The 22,572-nt window shown below is 35.6% G+C and overlaps 2 long non-coding RNA genes across 3 annotated transcripts in view; one reads left to right on the top strand and one right to left on the bottom strand.

Moving 5' to 3' along the window:
* LOC144245207 (uncharacterized) overlaps positions 1-22,572 on the bottom strand; it is a 331,942-nt gene that overhangs the window by 111,423 nt on the left and 197,947 nt on the right. The window lies entirely within an intron of this gene.
* The window catches only part of LOC144245196 (uncharacterized), a 30,159-nt gene continuing 18,226 nt past the window's right edge, over positions 10,640-22,572 (top strand). For both annotated transcript variants that reach the window (XR_013339195.1, XR_013339194.1), the window contains exons 1-3: positions 10,640-10,859; positions 16,938-17,172; positions 19,383-19,454. This is a non-coding gene — a long non-coding RNA (uncharacterized LOC144245196). The remainder of the gene's footprint in view (positions 10,860-16,937; positions 17,173-19,382; positions 19,455-22,572) is intronic.

Raw genomic sequence — 22,572 nt, 5'->3', positions numbered from 1 at the left:
TTGTTTATGTATATACATAAATCTATGTATAAATGTGTATGTGTATATATACTACATGTATAGAGATTTATAGAACACATGTATATTTCTTTAAATAGAATATTTACATACAAACATGCATATTTGTTTTGGGAGGAGTGTCAGAAATGATATTTATCCCTCAAATTAACTGTTAATATTTGGATATTTGTAGTATGTCTTAAATTTTATGTTAATTTTTGGCTTCTTCATATATTCTAGATTGCCATCAACAGACATACCTTTTATATTAAGAAAACTAACAAAACTATCTTTAAAATGAAATTTTCATTGAAATTAGCAATGAATGAATGAATGTATTATTGTGGTTGCACTAATATGACATGCATATTAAAGAAGATTTTGTCTCATAATTGGTAAAATTAGATAAAAGATATAATTTATAATCCATTTATTTGATTATTAATATGGTAGAACTTTTTCACATTTGGTTCATTGCATTTCTTTTCTGTAACTTGAGTGTTAAACCCTTTTTTTACTTACAGATACTTCACATTAAACAATATGACAAATAAGATAGCTGCTAATCTTTATCTTATTGGTTACTATCATTTTTCCAGCCTTTTGTAATGTTTTAACTTTTTAAAAAATTATGTATTTTGTTAGTTGTGGTATTATTAAATCTGAAATTATTTTTAGCTCTATAGCTGAATTACTCAGTAATATTATTTGATAAAGCATATAGGTTGCATAACACAATACTGTTAATACATTTGTGGATTTTATGCACCCGGCTATCAATTTACTCAGGAAGCTGGAATCCCACTAAGATGTAGCCTTTCATACAAGGTGGGCCATGGATTGAGCTATGCAGCATATCTGCTGTTCTTGCACTTAGCAGGTGTCATTTCATCTATTTTTTAAACATTTATTCCCAAATCTCAGACAATCTCTAGAAATACCATTATTTAAAAAATGACCTCAACATCTAAAACTCTATTTGGATCACATAACAAAGTCCTGGCAAGTTGAAAATTGAGTTAATTAAAGATATAGAAATGCCAATGACTAAGTTTGGTTTTCTTCTTTTCACTACTTTGACCTCTTATTGGAGTCTCAAAAAAAAAAAAACCAGTTGTGTTCTATACAAATGAACGTTGATGCCTCTCAATTTGTAGAAGGGAGCAATGAGAAGTTTTTTGTTGCTAGAGTGAAGGAAGGGGTGGCAAGGGGTTAAGGTAAAGTGGTAAAATTAAAATGGGTGCTGAGGATCCTTTCAGAACAGTTAAAAGAGTTGTAGCTATACCCTAGAGGTAACCATGCGTGGGAGTTTTAGGCAAAGGTGTTACAAAGTAAGTTCTTTTATTGAGAACCTTCTAAATGACAGGCATGGCGATGGGTACTAGAAATATACAGACTGAATAAATTCAACCTGCCTTCACTACTAGGAAACAAAAATAATAATGGGAAAATGGGTTTTGGTTCACAAGTATGGCACTCTAACTAGATTACACAAGGGGATGAAAGTCACTGGGCTAGTCACTAAGAAGTAGAAACAATAGTAATTAATCACTGAAAGCCCCCCTTTATTTTTAACACACATAAAATTTTTTTTAAGTAAACTCTATACCCAACATGGAGTTCGAACTCACAACCCTGAGATCATGAGTTACATGCTCTACCAACTGAGCCAGCCAGAGGCCCCAAAAGCCTTTTTAAAACAAGATAGATCCTTTTCTCATTGAATACAAATATGTATTTAAGCCCATGATATTGTTCAAGTTAAATATGGTAACACATGTAAAATACCCTAGAACACTAGCTTAGGTCTCAAAATATAATTGAAATCTTTGTACAGCTTATAAGTATTGGACCCAGATGTCATTCCTAGTTTGTCCTTCCTTAAATATTAGTAAGTCTTGATTAGAATCAAGCCTCATAATCTGAACAGAACACAGGAGAAAAACTTTCCTAAGTGGACACTGAAAGCTAAAGTGTTTTCCTTTATCTCCTTCTCAAAGTTTCACTACTTAAACGTACCTCTCATATTACTGAATATGCCCACATCTGACACCAAAAGCATCTATGTGAAGCTGCATCCCCAAAACTGAATGTATTCACGTTTTCTGCACACAGTCTTTCATTAATTCAATTTTTGATAAGAATGAGGCATACACTGTATTTTATTGAGGTGACCTAAAAGTAAAATGGACCTTATATCAAAGAATAGAGTCCTTTTCAATAGACAAGTTCTTTTTCTTGTCTAAAATCTTAGTCTACGTCTATTCTAAAATGGTTAAGATTTTGTGGTCACAGTCAGACTTGAAGAGAAGTCTCTGAAACTCCACTGTATGGAAGTTAATAATAGAGAAGTTTACGGGGTGCTTGGGTGGCTCAGGCAGTTGAGCACCCAACTTTGGCTCAGGTCATGATCTTGCAGTTCAAGCCCCATGTTCGGTTCTGTGTTGATGGCTCAGAGCCTGGAGCCTGCTTTGGATTCTGTGTCTCCCTCTCTCTCTGCCCCTCCCCTGCTTGTGTTTTCTCTCTCTCAAAAATGATCAAACATTTCAAAAAAATAAAGATAGAGAAGTTTGATTTACAGAAAAAAGAGATGTGCCATTTCAAAGGATTACATTGTGACAATTCTAATGACAATGGCCTGGAAACTGCTCTTCTAAAATATATAATATTTTATGTTTGATATAGGAGGTCACAGTTTACACAGTTTACATATATTTACATCAATTTAACATTACAATGTTCTCTGTGGTATGATAGACAAGTACTAACATTGTTTTGTAAATCTCTGAACTAAAACCAGTAATTAGCACAATCAGGCGCTAGGGAAGCAGTTCAGCAGTTACAACCATGGACCCTGGAGTGCAAAAGACCCAGGTTTAAGTTCTGACAATACTGCTAGATGTGTGAGTACTGACTAACTGCTGAACTGCAGGTAATGTAAAGGTGAAGATGGAGAGAGATCAGAGTGATGGAGCCACAAGCCAAGAAAAACTGACAGCCAATAGAAAACTATAATTATGTTTTAATGAAAACAGTAACATTTCCTATATAATTTCCTTATGTAGAATTGTGGTACCTAATAATATTTGAATAGTAAATTTTTTGAGTACTTATTTTGTATATCATGTTAAATATTTTGGATGCATCATTTAATTTCACAAACAATCCCAAGTGGCGATGTTTTGTTGTTGCTGTTGTAACGTGATCCTTGACTACAGAGAACTGAAAACTTCTATCTTAGCTGATATCACTTTATTCTGTAGAGTCAGAGTGCTCTAAGGACAGAAACGAATCAGGCACACTTTAGCTCCTGGACATAAAGATTAATTACTTATTCTTATGCTGTTCTGAATTCACCTACATTCATATTTTCTAATTATCAAGATCAATGAAAGATCTCTGGGGAAAAAATTAAAAAGTTGTACCATATGGGACCTTTGAGAGAGGAGGTAATACATCTGCAAAATTACTAGATTTATACTATCCTGGGTAGAGGTTTTTTGGGCTATTCTTAGGAATATTCTGGAGTATAATAGCCTGTGAGATTCTCTGAGTACTTTTTTTCCTTGCCTGTTCATTGGACAATTGAGACAGAGGACTTAGAGAAGGCCCTAGGGCACGCCAATAATGCCTAAAGAGAGGCAGCCTGCACCCCTCAATCACCACTTGGAAGGCCACTTGCCTCACAACTTCTTGGTCTGTGATATGAGAGAGAAAGGAAACTCTATTGTGCTAAACTCTTAATATTATTTAGGATTTTATTCTGTAACTGCTCATGTTAATTATCCTCTTCATCTACAAATGCTTACTTATATAGCTTCTTTGGTCTAGTTTCCTCTTCCTTTATGGATCCCTGAGATTGAGCCTCTGTTTCTACCACTGGCAAAGTAATCAAATTGTCCCTTCTTTCCTCATCACACCCATTTGATCTCACTGAAATTTTCTGTGTAATCTTTATACTCTATCTGGCTGTCTGTAAATTTCATTCTTTAGGTCAATAAGAATGGTTCCATTTTGGTGTTCAGCTTAATACATTTTTGTTCTTCCAAACCATAGCCAGATATACCCCAACTGCTCTGAGTTTTACCAAATGGTGAGAGTCATCACTGTGAGTGTTCGCAGCAATTAAAGCCATTAACACCCAGAGGAGGGTAGATAAACTCCTCTGGTCTTAAAGCTCTTTCATTCCATAGATCTGTACTTTAGAAAAAAACCCCAAGTTCTCAGGAATTTGAATTACCTATGACTGTTGATATTCTCAAAACTCATAAATTTCCCTATCTAAGATTGTTATTGTCCTCAATAAGTTCATTACTTGTTTGAGGGATTACATTTGTGGTACTTTCTAGGTGAAAAACCTCATTGCTATAGTGCATTACACTATAGCATAGTACTAATTAAGGACATCAACTTTGGGAACATTCACACCTGAATTTGAATCCCATCAGGTACTTAATACATCTGAGAAAACTTCCCAGCTATGATCTTGTTGTCTTCTTCTTTAGGGATATCACTACTGGAAAGGTTTCTTAAATATACACAGAATGCCATTGATTCTGCTAGCAAGGGGTTCTGAACCTTCACCCTGGCCCCAGATACTTCTGATTGCATTCTAAATATGAACTGAAGAGATTAGACAGCCTAAGAAATCTATACAGACTCAGATCTAACTATCTCCACAGAAAACTATCTTAGACTCCCACTGTGAATCTGACTTACTTGAGACATTCAGATATAATTTGGAATATCCTTCAAATAGGTGAATCTGAGATGCCTGTAGTACACTCTATATACTTATTTTGCCTTAGTTACTGTATTCTGGTTGGATAACAGTATAGTCCGAAGAGCTGACTTATAACCCACAAGTCAGATCTGAAAGGACTTAGAATCTCTGGTCTCATAGCTATGAGGACTAACTCTGATTTACTGTAGATATTTCGATATGATCTGGATGGCTAAATGAGAAAAGGATAACTGTCAACAAATTATAGTTGGGTACATATGAAATGTTTACTTTCTATCCACAAGTGGGTAATATCGTGATGTATGTGATGATGAGACAATTTTAAATAAGATGGAGAAATGATGCTTATACAGAAGGGAAATGTATGATTACTTCTAAATTGTACTGATGCCCTATAGGAGGAAAATGATAATACAATGCTGATAATAGCTAATAACTAGAGACCTTCTGTGGTAAACTATAAAGAAGCCCTCATCAACTACAGTGGAAGATGGATGCAACTGAGTGGTAGACTGAAAATCTAATTGCCAGGAGTCACAGAGCTGTAAAAACAAAAACATTTGAATGCTCAGTCAAGGCAGATCTTTTATGCAAAGATGAGGGTCCTAGTAGAAAAAGCTATGATCCTGAAAACTCAGAAAAGCTACATATAGATGGATGTCCCAAGGTATATTGATGTTACAACCACCTATCCTCACCTACACTGGCTGTGCTTATGGTAGTAGCCAATACCTCTCTTGGAAGCATCAGACAATTTGTTAAACTGGAATATACTGCAGAATTCTCTTTTTCATAAGGTAGTATATGGCCTATTTAGGGCCATGACCCTTCACCTGTCCTAGCTGCCAGACCAAAAATTAGGGTTAAATCCTAATATAACTCAGTTCTCCACATGTTGATTCTGATAATTGATGAAACAGACTATATATGTAAATAATTTTAATAAATTGTTGCATTACATCTAAAGGAACTAGAAAAAGAAGACCAAAATTGAAAGTTAGAAGGAAGGAAGGAAATAATAGAGATCAGAAGGAAAATAGATGAAATAGAGACTAAAAATAATCATACAAAAGACCAATGAAACTAAGAGCTAGTGCTTTGAAAATATAAAATTGATAAACCTTTAGCCATACTTATCAAGAAAAAAAGAGAGGACTCAAAATTAGAAATGAAAGAAAAGTTACAACCGACACCACAAAAATGTAGAGTATTTTGAGACTACTTTGAAAAATTATTTGCCAACAAATTGGACAATCTGTAAGAAATGAATAAATTTCTAGGATCATACAATCTTCCAAGCTAAATCAGAGAGAAACAGAAAACCTGAACACCAATTGTAATTGTAATTAAATTAAATTGATAATCAAAACGCCCAATAAACAAAGCGCAGAACTAGATAGTATCACAGGAGAATTCTACTAAACATTAAAAGAAGGGTAAATATCTATCATTCTCAGACTAATACTAAAAACAGAATTGGAAGAAATGCTGCCAAATTCATTCTTTGAGCCAACATTACCTTAATATCTTTGCCAGACCAAAACAAAAAACAAACAAAAGATTTAGTTTAAGAATGCAAAGGGGCGCCTGGGTGGCTCAGTTGGTTAAGCGTCTGACTTTGGCTCAGGTCATGATCTCACGGTTCATGGGTTCGAGCCCTGCATCAGGCTCTGTGCTGACAGCCAGCTCAGAGCCTGGAGCCTGTTTCCGGTTCTGTGTCTCCCTCTCTCTCTGACCCTCCCCTGCTCACGTGGTTGGTCTCTCTCTCTCACTCTCAGAAATAAAACATTAAAAAAAAAAAAACTTTAAAAAAAGAATGCAAGGATGGTTCAATATCAACCAATCAACCAATATGATAGACTACACAGACAAAATGAAGGATAAAAGCTGTATGATCATATCAAGAGAGGAGGAAAAAGCATTTGACAAAGTTCAACTTCCATTCAAGATAAAACTTCTCAACAAAGCATGTATAGAGGGACCTTACCTCAACATGATAAAGTCCACATATGAAAAACCCACAGCTAACATCATACTCAATGGTAAAAACCTGAAAGTTTTTCATCTAGGATCAGGAACAAGACAGGAATGTCTACTCTCATCACTTTTATTCATCATATTGGAAGTTCTAGCCAGAGTAATCAGACAAGCAAAAGAAATAAAAAGCATTCAAACTAAGGAAGAAGTAAAACTGTCACTCTTTGTGGACTACATGAGACTATATATAGAAAACTCTAAAGGCTCCACCAAAAAGCGAGGAGACCTAATCATCTCGGCAAAGTTGCAAGTTACAAATATATATGAATATGTTGTGTTTCTATATGTTAATAACAAAATAGAAAAAAGAAAACAATCCTATTTATAATTACATCAAAGAGAATAAATACATAGCAATAAACTAAACCTAAGAAATGTAGAACCTATACTCTCAAAGTCATTAAAGGCACTGATGGAAAAAATTGAAGATACACAAATAAATGGAAATACATACCATGCTTGTGGATTAGAAGAATCAATAATGTTAAAATGTCCCAACTATCCAAAGCAATCTATAGATTCAGTGTAAGCCCTATCAAACTGCAAATAGTTTTCTTCACAGAACTAAAGTAATCCTAAAATTTGTATGGAACTACATGAGACCTCAATAGCCAAAGCAATCTTGAGAAAGAACAAAGCTGGAGGTATCAAATACCAATTGTAAACTATACTACAAAACTATAGCAATCAAAACAGCATAGTACTAATACAAAAATAGACACGTAGATCAATGGAACTCAACAGAGGGCCCAGAAATAAACCCACACTCATGTGATGAATTAATATATGGCAACAGATGGAAGAATATACAAAGGTAAAAGGACTGTCTTTTCAAAAAATGATGATGAGAAAACTGGACAGTTACATGAAAAGAATAAAACTAGACTACTTTCTTATACACAAAAATTAACTAAAAATGAATTAAAGACCTGAATGTAAGACTTGAAACCATAAAATTCCCCAAACACAAGCAGTATTATTGATATTGTCTTTACAATATTTTCCCAGAACTATCTGCCTGAGCAAGTGAAACAAAAGCAAAAACCATTGAGATTACATTAAACTAAAAAGCTTTGGCACAGTAAAGGAAATCATCAACAAAATGAAAAGGAAGTCTTCTAAATAGGAGAGAAGACATTTCCAAATGATATATCTATAAAGGAGTTAATATGGTTAATAACTAAAATACATAAAGAACTCATACAACTCAGCATCAAAAATAATAATAGTTCAATTGAAACTGGGCAGAGGATCTGAAGAGACATTTATCCAAAGAAGACATATTCATGAAAAGATGCTCTACATCACTAATCATTGGGGAAAAGCAGATCAAAACCACAATGAAATATCATCTCACACCAATCAAAATGGTTAGTATTTCTCTGTATTTATGAGAATAAACCAGTAGTTACCAGAGGGGAGGTGAGTGGTGGGATAGCAAAATAAACTAAGGGAATTAAGAGGTACAAATGTCCAATGATAAAGAAGTCATGGGGATGAGAAGTACAGTTAGGAAATACAATTAAAATTGTAATATTTTTGCATGGTAAAAGATGGTAACTATATCATGATGAGCATTTTGTAACCTTAAAAAAAAGTAGTTTGCATGTACCAGTTGGAGCTAGGGGGACTATTTGTAGGTTGGATCTTTAGGATTCTTGATCAAAGGGGCTAGAGTTTAAGACTAGCTAATAAAAACTTTATTGTGCAAGTGATACTTTCTTGACATATAGGACATAACACATTAGCAATGACCTGAGATGACAGGGCAAATTCACTGTGCATATAGCTCTTATAAGCCTGGGGAAAAACAACAAAAAACAAAACAAACAATAACAAAAAACACCCTATAGTCAATGTAGTAGAAGTATCTAAGTTGTCCTGACACATGGTAGAGGACAAAATAAAGAGGCTAAGGGAAGTAAACGTGGTGGGAGATATATATGATGTAAAGTTAGAATATCTGCTGGTGAGTTATCTTCCTTAAGAAGGCTCAGGATACTCATCATTGATCAAGGACATTGGGAAGGCACTGGAGAAAATAATGCCAATATCACTAAAAAATTCTGTGATGATTCTCCTCTGCAAGTCAGGGCTGGCAGTGGAAGGTAGTCACATAGCCTGATCATAAACATACATGGAGATGATGAGTTCCTAAAATAATGGGCCAATTGGTCCCACTTTAACCACTACCAGGAATCTTCATTATCATAACAACTAAGAGTGGGGAAGGACATTTGATGTGTAGGCAGTTGAAATGGTTAATGTAGCATGTGTCCATAAAGGTAAAATAGAGATCAAGAATTCCATTCAATACCTGTTACTTAAAAAAGTCAAGAAAAAGAAAGGATGCAAGAAGACATTCGTTCGGAGAGGGGAGGGGAAGAAGGTTATGATCCCTTGCACAGTTATAAGATCTGAACTGATTTTCAGATCCAGAATCCACTGATTAAAAAGGGTACTGACTCCCTGGAAGAAAACCCTGCAGTATCAAAGGGAAAATACACGGTGAAGATTCCCTAGTCTTTCCCCCCTCCATCGAAACCTAAGGCCAATCACTCGTGACTGTATCTGAGGAAATGGGGAATGACAAGGCATTCTGACAACTGTTGAATACAGGAGCTAAATTGAAACTCACAGCTGGAGACCCAAAGGGTCATGGTTGCCCCATTATAACTGAAGTCTACCAGATTCTGATAATAATTTTAATATGGCATCTTGTTTAAAGTCTAGTTAACAGTGAATGCACTTTGTCCATGAACACATCCATTATGCCGGAGTGTGTATGTGTGTGTTTTCTTTCTTCTCTAAGTCTCTGAGTGCCTTGTTGAAATTCAGTGATTTGGTGGATGGAGTAACTCTAATTTCAGGTCTTCAGATGCACTATCATTGTAATGACAAACGAAAACCTCTAAATGCCTTTACCCAACATGCACAGACATCCACGTGGGCCAGAATGGCAGAGATTAATGCTACCATAAAAAGACCTACAGAAATCATAGTTGATGGAGCCTTTAGTAAATCCTTTTAACATGCCATCCTGGCTCTTGGAAACCAGATGGATCCTGGAGAATGATCATAGACTATCAATGACTAAACCAAGTAGAAGCCCTGATCATAAGTGTTTTGTTGCATGTACTATAATTTTTAGAGCAGATACAGCAGTCCATGGTATGTGGCTATTAAATTTAGCTAATGTGCTATTTTCTACTACAATCAAAATGAGGTTCAGAAATAGTTTGCATTCACATGGAATGGAAAATATTCATTTATAGTTTTGTCTCAGGGCTATGTTTTTACTTCCACCCTGTTATTATATAATCTGAAGAGATGTGGCTCTTCTTAATCTACTGTATATGGGATCAGAGAAAACACACTTATTACATTGACAACGATATGCAGATTGAAAAGAGCAAGCAAGGTGGCTAGTACAATGGAAGACTCAGTAAGACTTAACGAGTGGTAGAGAAATACTATGAAGATTCATGGACTGGCCATCAATTTTATGGGTCCAATGGTCAGGACACCCTCTTCAAAGTAAAGATCAATTCCTACATCTTGAATTCCCCATTAGCAAGAAACAGCATGGTGTATCGTAGTTCCTTTGTATTCTCGAGGCAACGTAATCCTTAGGAATATTTGCATAGAAGGCTTCCAACTTTGAGTAGAGCCTGGAGAAAGGCACTAGAGTATGTATGGCCACAATAAAATCAGCCCTTCTTGAGACATTATTCACATAATCTAGAATGTTAGAAGGGTCAGTGGTAGATACAGATGCAATATGGAATCACAGAAAGTTCTAGAGAGTGGTGTAGTCACAATGTAGAACCCTGGGACTTCAGATAAGGCTATGCCCTCTGTAGCAGAGCGTTTTACAGTCTTCCATAAACAGATCTTGAGTTACCAGTTCATAGCAGAAAAAGAACACTTGGCCATGGGACACCAAGTGAGTAGGTACCAAGTGAGCTATCTAAGAACAGCTCAGTTTTGTCATACTTGCTAAGCAATAAAAATCAGATGGTCTCAGCAGTAGTCCACAGTAAAATGGACAGATTTCAAGCAGGACCAGTGGGCTCAGGTAAGTTCTCTGTGCAGTAGCCAAGACACCTCAATAAACGGTTAGATTCTGATGCTGCAAAGTTGCTAAATTTGAATTCATCTTTGCTTCCCAGTATCACTGTAAACTCAACATACTGATACCAGTATACTAAAATATTTTTCATAGATCAACATTTCTTTTTAAAAACTTTTTTATACTTTTTATTTATTTTTGAAAGAGAGAGAGACAGAGGATGAGCAGGGGTAGGGTAGAGAGAGAGAGAGGGAGACACAGAATCTGAAACAGGCTCCAGGCTCTGAGCTGCCTGCACAGAACCCGATGTGGGGCTCGAACCCACAAACCATGAGATCATGACCTGAGCCGAAGTCGGATGTTTAACTGACTGAGTCACCCAGTCACCCCTAGATCAACATTTCTAAAGTACTGTCTTTATTTCAATAATTTCCCTTTCATCCTTTTTCCTTTTGACCATTTTCAGGACTGCTTCTGTTAGCAACTCATTCCCTTATGTGCAAATTATGTATGAATAAAAATTCATAATAATGAATATAAATTCCCATGAAATTCTGTGTGAAACCATCATGGATAGTTTTTATAAAATAAAGATCAATTTTTAAATCAAGTCTTAAAGATTTCAAGTAATGTTTACACCAGGATAAAGAAAAATAAGTGAGAAATAGGTGAATAATGTATAATGTATTTGTATAATTGAAGTTTATGGTGAAAGCAAAATTTTAAACCAAAGGACATATAAACCAAATTCCATTTTATTTAATTTTCAAATATATGACTAGGAAATTCAGTTTGCTGAACCCTCGCGTCTGGGTTAAATCACTGGAATCTTATACAATATCACTAATGTGGCTCAGTTAAATCATAAAATTCAGAAACACAGACAGCAGCATAATCTGTGCCACATGGATGGAAAACCCATGAAGACAAATGCATTTTCCTGAGCATTACCTACACCCTTCATCCCTCATGGTCTGCATCCTATATTTGTTAAGAAATAAAAATAAACCCTGATATATAAAACTGCTTTCGATTGTGGACTTTTATAACTTCTATAAGCCACTGTGAACTATCTCCAGTTTTAGAACCTATCTCTTCTGGTCCAGACACTGCGTGTGCCTCAGTAGGATTATTTGCTATCTTGCTAGGTTTACAGAGAAAATGCTAAAAGCAGACAATGACACGATTTGAAGTTAAAACTCTCATGCAAATGAGGGTCCTGACTTCTTAGCTAAATAGGTAAAGGGAACATAAAAGGCTGGATTCTGAAGATGCAGCTCGCCTCTATGGAGTCTAATTAGCAGGAAACCTTCAGGAATGTTGGACAAAAGTATGGGAGAATTTTTCTTAGGGTACATTAATGGGATACATTACGTATACTCAGGAGTCCAATCATATGCCAAGTGGTTGCCAAAATGGATTATGTTATTGATAGTCAGCCTTGGTTCATCTTTCTGTCAACAACTGAAGAAAAGTGAAATTACTGGGAGAAAAATGTACCCAAGTATCAAAATTGCAGTGTTTTTCACTGGCACAGTAGTCCTCTATGGTAGATAATCAATTCACATTCAAATTTGGTTAGCCTCTGCAAACACTCCTGGCCACTGATGTTACTCATGATCATAAATTCAGGTGATTCCTCTTAAAATTTTGCCACACACTCTTTTTCAGTTACCTTACATATCAGACCACTTGTACTTCTTTTTTGTTCATTAAAAATTTACACTTTCCTAGGTATCTCTAGGTAATCTTAGTCCTTTTAAGAGATCACAGAATCAGAAATTACTGTGTTCTCAGTATCATAGCTAACATTTCAAAAGATAAAATATTTATGTTATGAAATGTGGATATAGTCATTTCTGGACACACCCCTAATTTGATATGTGTATTTAAAGGTATAGATAACTATGTAAAAAGAGGAGGGTTATTTTTCATTAAGTATAGGTGCAATTAATCATTGGTCCTTAACTCTGTTATCTGGCAATGCAGGTACTCATACCCTAAAAGTAGTAGGTTATTTAAATAGAAATCTCAGTGGAGTACTTTCTTCTATATTAATTTTATGCCTAAATCTAAGAGGTACATGTAGTTTGCTAAACCTAACATTTTTCCATCTTTGTACTTTATCAATTCATGAAGATATCTTTCTTGAGTTCTGATAATACAATTAACATTTCAAAAATAAATAAATAAAAGCAGTGCCCAAAGATTTTTAACTGGATTCTTAAAAATAAATCTATTTTTGGGTGCCTGGGTGGCTCAGTCGGTTAAGCATCCGACTTCAGCTCAGGCCATGATCTCATGATTAGTGAGTTCAAACCCCACATCGGACTCTGTGCTGACGGCTCAGAGCCTGGAGGCTGCTTTGGATTCTGTCTGTCTCTCTCTCTGTCTCTCTCTCTCTGCTCCTCCCCTGCTCATGCTCTTTCTCTCTCAAAAATAAAGATTAAAAAATTTAAAAAATCTGTTTTGTTCTATTATGTTCTTTCTACATACAGAAAGAATACATAAAGAATGAAAGTAAAAGGATAGAAAAATATAAATGATAATCCAAAGGAACTTATATGGATGTATCATAAAAACTAATTTTAAGGCAAATTATGTTATTAGGGATAATGTAAGTCATTTCAAAATTAAAAACTGAAATTCAGTAAATGGTATATTAAAATCATTAAAATGTTTATCTAATATCTTAGCATATAAATACATAAAGCAAAAACCAGGAAATCATATATAAATATACGGTCAAATCCTTAATATATTTGGAGAGTTTAAAATCTTTTTCTAATTTCAAGGAGCCAGGAGGTGGGGGATTCAGGGAAATATTGTTTAAGGGTACAAACTTGGAAGTAGAAGATATAGAAGTCTTGGAAATCTAATACACAAAATAGAAATTATAGTCAATACTTTATTATAAACTTCATCATTCCTAAGACACTAGATATCAATTATTCTCTGTACAAAAACAAAGTGATAATTATGTGGCATGATAGACGTGTTAGCTAATGCTAAAGTGGTAATCCTACTGCAATATACTAACGTATCATATGAATAGGTTGTACACTTTAAACTCGCAAAAGGTGATGTCAATTATGTCTCAATTAAAAAAGAAAACACAGACAAAAATCTACAGGGAAATAGACAATATGAACAGTATTTAGTCATCAGATGATAGACAATTAAAGAAGAACTACAAAACTCTAAATTATACGTTCTTTTAAAGCATTTATAGCACATTTAAAAAGGGACTATAACCTTGGTTTAAAGCAAATTTCAACAAATGTTAAATGATTAACATCATCAGATTATTTTATCTGACCACAATACTATTAAAGTACAAATCCACAACAAAAATGCAGGTTGAAATACCTGATATTTTTACAATTTCTACAAATTCTGATTCAAGGCTCAAATATGCAACCAAATGGAAATCATGAAATAGTCTGAAAACAACAGTTTTATTTACACAATAGAATTGTATACAACAACAACAACAAAACTGTGGCTAAACACATCATGAATAACTTCCCCAGACATAATGTTGAATGAAATAAGCCTGTTTAAAAATCTATAAGATAGAAATTTGACTGGAATCACTTCTGAAGAGGCCCAAGAAAACCCACTGGTGCATCGCATTTACTTTTGCTTTTTTTAATTTCCAAAAAAGCATTTGCTTTTTATCTTGATCAGGTGGCAATTATATGGATATGTACATAAATAAAAGTTCATCACATGTTTTGTGTACTTTATAAAATATAGAACTCAAAAAAAGAAAATATTCACACATTTATGGCAACAAATTTGAAAATGTACAGATTCCTAGCAAAATATAGCTTAACAAAACTGGTTCCAGAAGAAACTAGGAACCCATTATCTATCCTGTAACCACTAAATAGCTGGAATATCAAATACACCTCCTTTCCTCCTGCCATGCATGCACCTGCACACACATGCATGCACATACACAACCACAGCACCGACACAAATGGTATTGATAAGTTCTATGAGAACCCACAGTAAGGTAACTGATAAAGAGTTAAATGATGACAAAAGGGAAATGGAGGAGCTAACAAAATTGAGATAGTTTGAAAAATAAAATAAAGGACCACTAAAAATCACTGGTGTTGAACAGCCCAAGTGGTATAAGAATTTGTCCCACTAACATCATTTTTTAAAAATATTTTTATTTATTTCTAGGAGAGAGAGAGAGAAACAGTGTGAGCAGGGGAGGGTCAGAGAGAGAGGGAGACACAGACTCTGAAATAGGCTCCAGGCTCTGAGCTGGCAGTCAGCACAGAGCCCGACGCGGGGCTCGAACCCACGAACCGCGAGATCATGACCTAAGCAAAAGTCAGATGCTTAACCGACTAAGCCACCCAGGCGCCCCTAACATCATGTTATATATTTTTCTCTAAAATCTTACATAATGCATACTAGATTATAAATAATTTTATTTAATTTTTTTAATGTTTTATTTATTTTTGAGAGTGAGATAGAGACAGCATGAGCAGGGGAGGGTCAGAGAGAGAGGGAGACACAGAATCCGTAGACAGGCCCCAGGATCTGAGCTGTCAGCCGAGAGCCTGACACAGGGCTCAAACCCACAGACTGTGTGACCATGACCTGAGCTGAAGTTGGACACTTAACTGACTGAGCCACCCAGGCACTCCTTTTCCTTTTTTTTCATTATTTTTTTAATGTTTTATTTATTTTTGAGAGAGATAGCATGAGCAAGGGAGGGTCAGAGAGAGAGGGTGAATATTTTTTTGTAAATTATGCCATAAGGATATACTACATACGAAATATTTAAAAGGAGATAAATTTGACCTCTACTGTTAATATCCGTAACTCCAGGAAGTCAACAGTGCTAAAGTGCTAAGAAATGTTCAGGGGACTTTAAAATGTTCTTGTTTTCTGCCATTTATACTTCTGTGGGGTGGAGGTCATAGATGAAGGGGAAAGCAGGAGGGCTCTTTACTTAAGATATACAGACACTAAAAAAAAACCCAGATGACATCTAAGCAACACCACAATGATATGCATTCTTTCAGCTTCATAATGTAAATGATGGTCTTGTGTAAATAAGCACATGTAAAGGAGAGGTGAGGGTCCATCACAGATGGGCAAATAGACTAAAGAATTAATTATGTCATTATCTCCTTTTTATGTATTATAAGCAAGCCTACTAGGCTATGCGTTCTACATGGGTAGGGAATGTGTTGGTCGCATTTGCATATGTTCATCCTTAGGGATCTATTATAATACAAACATTCCTTTTTTGCATTGCATTTGGATGAGGCCATAGAAATTAGACATCTCCATTGAAACACATTTATGTTGTTGTCATGACTAAAAAATGTGCATGAAATTCAATGTGATATGGTTATGTTACACTTATTTTTATATATTTTGAATTCAGAACAGGTAATGCTTAGTTCTGAAACCATATTTCCAGAAATTTTGTTGGGTACTTTTCAGCCACTAGAATCTTAACAATCTTCTCTGGTGGGTCCTAGGAATCCTTCAGAGTTCTGACACAGACTATTCTAAAAGATGTTAGCCATGTTTAAACAACTTTTGTCATGTTAATTTTATGAAATTATATCATTTTTGAATGGTTCTCTTGAAGGGAAGGTTTTGTAATTATTTGTCACTAATGCTATGACTACTCAGTGTGGTTATAATCTGGAGATTGCTGTAGGTTTAGCTAAGTTACGTAGCTGGACTTTCTTTAAATCAATGCATTTTAAGTATGAGGCATATGATCTCTAATTCCAAAACAGCCAATATAGTCATAGGGCTTTAATCAAACTGGATGAGAGAAGGGAGAGCTGTTGATTAAGGCATAATTCAATTCTAGTGACTCCGGGATATTGATTGTTTTTATGAGCTCTGCTTTTATAGTGATGCTGGACTAGATATGTGCATTTGTATTCTTATCACCTAGGCCTTTGGCTTCACATTTTTTCTTCCTTTTCAATTATATTTTCCTATTTTGCCTTGGCTATGAGTTCCATATAAGGTGCAATTTTCTTGATGTATTTGAGTAAATTCCACCCCTCCCTTCTCTTCATTTCATTACAGATCTTTTCATGTATCATTCCAGAGACCTACTCAGTGCATTATACAGTAATTTACAGGGAAAAGCTGATGATTTATTTTAGGAAGCTGTGAAAAAACCAAAGGCTGTCATAAAGTAACAATTTCCTGAGCTGATACCAGAATTCTAAGGCACGGTTAATTCAGAGAGGAATTTTCAGGTTTGCTTCTGAAATACCTGTCTTCTACCTCCTTTCCACCAAACTTACAGGAAAGAAAGGTAAGAAATATATTAAAGGCTAGTTAATATGGTTGTATTCTGGGTTGGGGCCAGGTAATTCTGTCCTCAAAGGAAACAGGATCAATTCTCCCTTTCTAGAATTGTCCAGAGCCAGAAAGGAAGAACTTCTTTTGCTTAAATGCTTTTTCTCCGAACTCATTTTTTCCTTCCCCTAACTCCAAACTCTCTGTATAAGACTTAAATGAAAAATAGGTACCTTTAAATAGGTATTAAAAGATTGTATAATTTGAAAACTCCGGAATAGATCACTGAAATGCACTTTCTCAAATCAATAGCTTGGCCATTATTCCAAATTTTATTTTGGAATGTCAATAGCTAAGTATTATTTTTCTGTCTTTTCATTACTTCTCCAACAAAATTTAATCCACACTTCAGGAAGAGGTGGTCTATATCAACTGAAACATAGATCATGTACTCAGGATGTATGAAAATAGAAGTGTTTATTATTAGCTTATTTAAAAATTGACTCCATTTCACTGAGACGGGAAGTGAAACAGCCCATGAAGCTTGTCTATTTCATAATCCACCAATATGTTCACAGTACAGTGTAAGCCAAATATGCATATCTTTTGAAACATGCTGAATTTGTCCAATGAAAATATAGCCCAAGAAAGGTATCTTGAGACTCTTCTTTTTTACTGCATATTCATGGATAGAAAACTTAAAACTGGATGTGAGAAGAAGCTGTACTTCACTGGCAGTCAGTGTAATGGACTTATATAGCTACATAAGTAGCTACTTGTATATAACTCCTGCATTTATAGTTAAAACAAATTATCTCAGATTTCTCTCTGAAATAACAATGGCTTAGATTCAAAAGTTTCAAGACTTTCTCTCCTGCTTTTATTGTACATTTGTCAATAAAGGTCTTTTGCTACTGGATATATAAAACTAATGTATATAAATTAGCAAAACTTTTCTATAAAAAGTCATAAAATAGAAAAAAAAATTTGGTATTTCCTGACTCAAGACTCAGTAAAACAGATTCGGAAACCTCCTCATGTTTCTTCTTAATAACCAATCTACACTAAATGACTTTAATTTTTTTTAATGTTTATTTTTGAGAGACAGAGAGACAGAACATGAGCAGGGGAGGGGCAGAGAGAGAGAGGGAAACACAGAATCCAAAGCAGGCTCTGAGCTATTAGCACAGAGCCCAACGTGGGGCTCGAACTCACAAACCACAAGATCATGACCTGTGCCAAAGTCGGCCACTTAACAGACTGAGCCACCCAGGTGTCCCTCTAAATGACTTCAAATACATCTGCCTAAATTTGCATTTTCTTATAATCTACCCTAATGTCAGACAAATGTGTAGTTATTCAAATGAAATAGGATGTGCAAATTTCATGTCTATGTACTATATTCAAGAGTATATACATCTATGTTATATACATAATTCACAATGAGGAGCGTCAATTTCTATTATTTTTTGTCACATGTATCTGAATATTTTGGGAATCATAAATATGTCTTTTATGTTATAGGAAATTTAAGAAAACCATGTAGGAGGCAAAGAGGAAGCAGAGAGGAGGGAAAGAAGAACAAGAAAAAGGATATTTTTATACACTAAAAGAAGGAGAGAGAAAAAGAAAAGGGATGTAAGAAATATTTAGAGAAGATGGCACTCCTTTTGAGCATTGGCCTATATGGAAATTGAATCTATGCCTTGGGCTTAATTAGCTTAAGAAATTCAGTAAATGTGCCTTAAGCAATTCAGTAAATGTGCACTTATACTATATGAATTAAACAGAAGGTGTACTTAGAGTGAGGTACTCTAGATGCTGAACTTGAGATGTTGAACAGTATGTATATAAATATGCATACCTAAAATATTTTTCTTGATTAAAAGTAGTCTGAATTTTTGAAAGTTTCTTAGAGAAAATTCATGTAGTTTCATAATTCATGAAAAGGAATTAATGAAAAAGCAATATATCAAACTAGATGGGTGAATACGATGTCTTTCCACATATCCCCTACTCAACAATGACAATTAAATTTGGCATCCTTCCATGGACAAAAGTGCTGGAAAGAGTCTTTCCTATCCATGCACTGAATAATAGAGCTTGGTACCAGCTGCAGACTGTGAGGTGGCCTGTGAACCAGCTCTACCCCTTCTGGCTATAGTCTGGAAGCCCCTTGAGCACAGAGACTTAGACAATCAATCATGTACAAATGAACCTTTGTAGAAATCCAGGATCCCATGAAGTTCCGGGACATCACTGAAGCAAACAGATTTGAGACTGGATGCATTTGAGAGGGTAAGAGTAGTAGTCTGACATTAAATATATCACCCCTCCCAAAAGGCAGCACAAGAGCAATAGGGAATGAAGGAGCAGAGTGTGTATAGCTGAGTCTAGGCTCTCCTACCTGTTCGGCATGCTGCTAAAGAGGCCACTTTCCCTTTCCCCAGTAGGGAGTATTGAATTGTAAGCTACCTGAAGGTGGTGAAGTTTGAGGACCTGGGATGTGACTGGCTGGGAGAAGAGCAGTCAATGCACAGGGAATGCATCAAAGGGATGCAGATGTTACTAAGTGTATTGTGAACTCCATCAGGAGACCCACACACAAGCCACAAGGGTGCCTTGCTCACTGATTCCCCAAACTGGCCTCCATCCAGTGCTTATGATGCCTAATCCACATACCCTTCTACCCCATGGCTGGTTCCTTGTGCACACTCTTGACTGCAATGGGAGTGAGCTTTGGCAGACAGGGAGCATGTTTAGAAAACTGGTTTGAATCTGTGGACCAGGAAGAACCACAGACTTAAAGTGTAGCACAGCCCTTGCGAAAGGAAAAGGGAGGCTGTCAGCAAATGGGTGTGGAAGCAAAACATATCAAAATCTATATGATGCTGAACAAGCAGTTTTAAGAAGAAAGTGTATAGCAATAAAAACCTATATTAAGAAAAAACAAAAATCTTTTTTTATGCTTATTATTTTTGAGAGAGAGAGGAAGGAAGGAAGGAAAGAAAGAAAGAAAGAGAGAAAGAAAGAGAGAAAGAAAGAGAGAAAGAAAGAGAGAAAGAAAGAGAGAAAGAAAGAAAGAAAGAAAGGGGAAGGAAAGGGGAAGGAAAGGGGAAGGAAAGGGGAAGGAAAGGGGAAGGAAAGGAAAGGAAAGGAAAGGAAAGGAAAGGAGGAAAGAAAGAAAGAAAGAAAGAAAGAAAGAAAGAAAGAAAGAAAGAAAGAGAAAGAAAGAAAGAAGGAAGGAAGGAAAGAAGGAAAGAAAGAAGGAAAGAAAGAGAGAAGCAGATAGAAAAGGAAACACAGAATCTGAGGCAGGCTCCAGGCTCTGAGCTGTCAGCACAGAGTCCAACATGGGACTCAAAACAGCCAACCACAGGATCATGACCTGGGCTGAAGTCGGAGGCTTATTAACCAACTGAGCTAACCAGGTTCCCCAAAACAAATATCTTAAACCATTAACTTTACATGTCAAAGAATTTTATTAAAAAAACAATTTTGGCAGAAGGAATAAAACAAAGATTGTAATGGAAATAAATGAAACAAAGACAAAAGATCAGCTTTCATTGTTTTTTTTTAAAAAGATAAATAAAACTGACAAATCTTTAGTGAGACTAAGAAAAAGGGAAAACTAAAATCAGAAATGAAACAGGATACATTACAGCTGATGCCACAGAAACCAAAGATTATGGGAGACTAATATGAACAACTAAGTATAATTAATCAAGAAATAAGCTGCTAGAAATATAGATCTTACCAAGACTGAATCGTGAAGAGAAAGAAAATCTGCACAGGCCAATAATAAGTAATGAAACAGAATCTGTAATCAAAGACCTTCCACCAAGGAAAAGCCCAGGATCAGATGGTTTCACTGATGAGTCCTATCAAACATTTAAGAAAAAGTGATGCCATTTCTTAAAAACTCTCAAAAAAAAAAAAAAACAAAAAAAAAACAAAAAAAAACAAAAAACTGAAGAGGAGGGAACACTCCCAAACTCATTTAAAAAAAATTTTTAATGTTTTATTTATTTTTGAGAGATAGAGACAGCATGAGCTGGGGGGGTGGGGGGCCAGAGAGAGAGGGAGAATCCAAATCCAAAGTAGACTCCAGGCTGTGAGCTAGCTGTCAGCATAGAGCACGACACGGGGCTCTAACCCACAGACTGTGAGATGATGACCAGAGCCGAAGTTGGACACTTAACCAACTGAGCCACCCAGGAGACCCACCAAACTCATTTTTAAGACCAGCATTACCTTGATACCAAAGCAACATAGGGACACTAAAAGAAAACTACAGGCCCATATCTCTGATGAGCACATATGGGAAAATTCTGAACATTAGCAAACCAAACACAACAGCGTTTTAAAAGACTAATACACTATCATCAAGAGGAATATATCCCTGGGATGCAAGGAAGGTTCAATGTATGCAAATCAGTAAAGGTGCTACATCAAAGTACTAGAATGATAAAAAATCAGTGTTATTTTGTGTTTTTTTAATTAAAAAAAATTTTTATGTCTTTATTTTGACAGACAGAGACAGAGAGCGAGCAGGGGAGGGGCAGAGAGAGAGGGAGACACAGAATCCGAAGCAGGCTCCAGTCTCTGAACTGTCAGCACAGAGCCTGATGCAGGGCTCGAACCCATGGCCTGTGAGATCATGACCTGAGCCAGTCAACGCTTAACAAGCTGAGCCATCCCGGTGCCTCTAGAGTTATTTTGATAAATGCAAAAAAATAACATGAGAGAATATAAATTCTTTCATGACAAAAGAAACTTTTAATAAAGTGAGTAAAGAAAGAATGTACCATGGGCGCCTGGGTGGCTTAATCAGTTGAGCATCCAACTTCGGCTCAGGTCATAATCTCAAGGTTAGTGGGTTAGAGCCCACATCAGGTTCCATGCTGGCAGCTAAGAGCCTGGAGTCGGCTTCAGATTCTGTCTCTCCCTTTTTATCTGCCCCTCCCCCACTCATGCTCTGTCTCTCTCTGTCTCAAAAATAAACTATAAAAAAAATTTTAAAAATGAATGTACCTGAATATTAAAAAAGGCCCTATCTGATAAGCTCTCACCTAACAACAAAGTAAAAACTAAAAATCTAAAATTTATTTTCCCTAAAATTAGGAACAGGTCAAGGCTATTCGTTCTCACCATTCTTATTCAACATAGTAATGAAAATCCTAACCAGAGAAATTAGGCAAGAAAAATAAAGACATCCGAAATAATCTACAAATTAAGTAAAGTTGAAGAATGCAGGTCAATATACACTAATTGGTTTTGTTTCTTTACACTAACAAAAGAGTATCTGAAAAAGAAATAAGGAAACAATTTATTACAATAATCAAAAGCAATAAAATTCGTTGAAATAAATGCAACCAGGAAGTGAAAGATCTATACACTGAAAACTCTAAAATTA

The sequence above is a fragment of the Crocuta crocuta genome, unplaced genomic scaffold, assembly GCF_008692635.1.
Source record: "Crocuta crocuta isolate KB4526 unplaced genomic scaffold, BGI_CrCroc_1.0 scaffold78, whole genome shotgun sequence".
NCBI classification, from domain to species: domain Eukaryota; kingdom Metazoa; phylum Chordata; class Mammalia; order Carnivora; family Hyaenidae; genus Crocuta; species Crocuta crocuta.
This window is presented reverse-complemented; position numbering and strand designations above follow the sequence as displayed.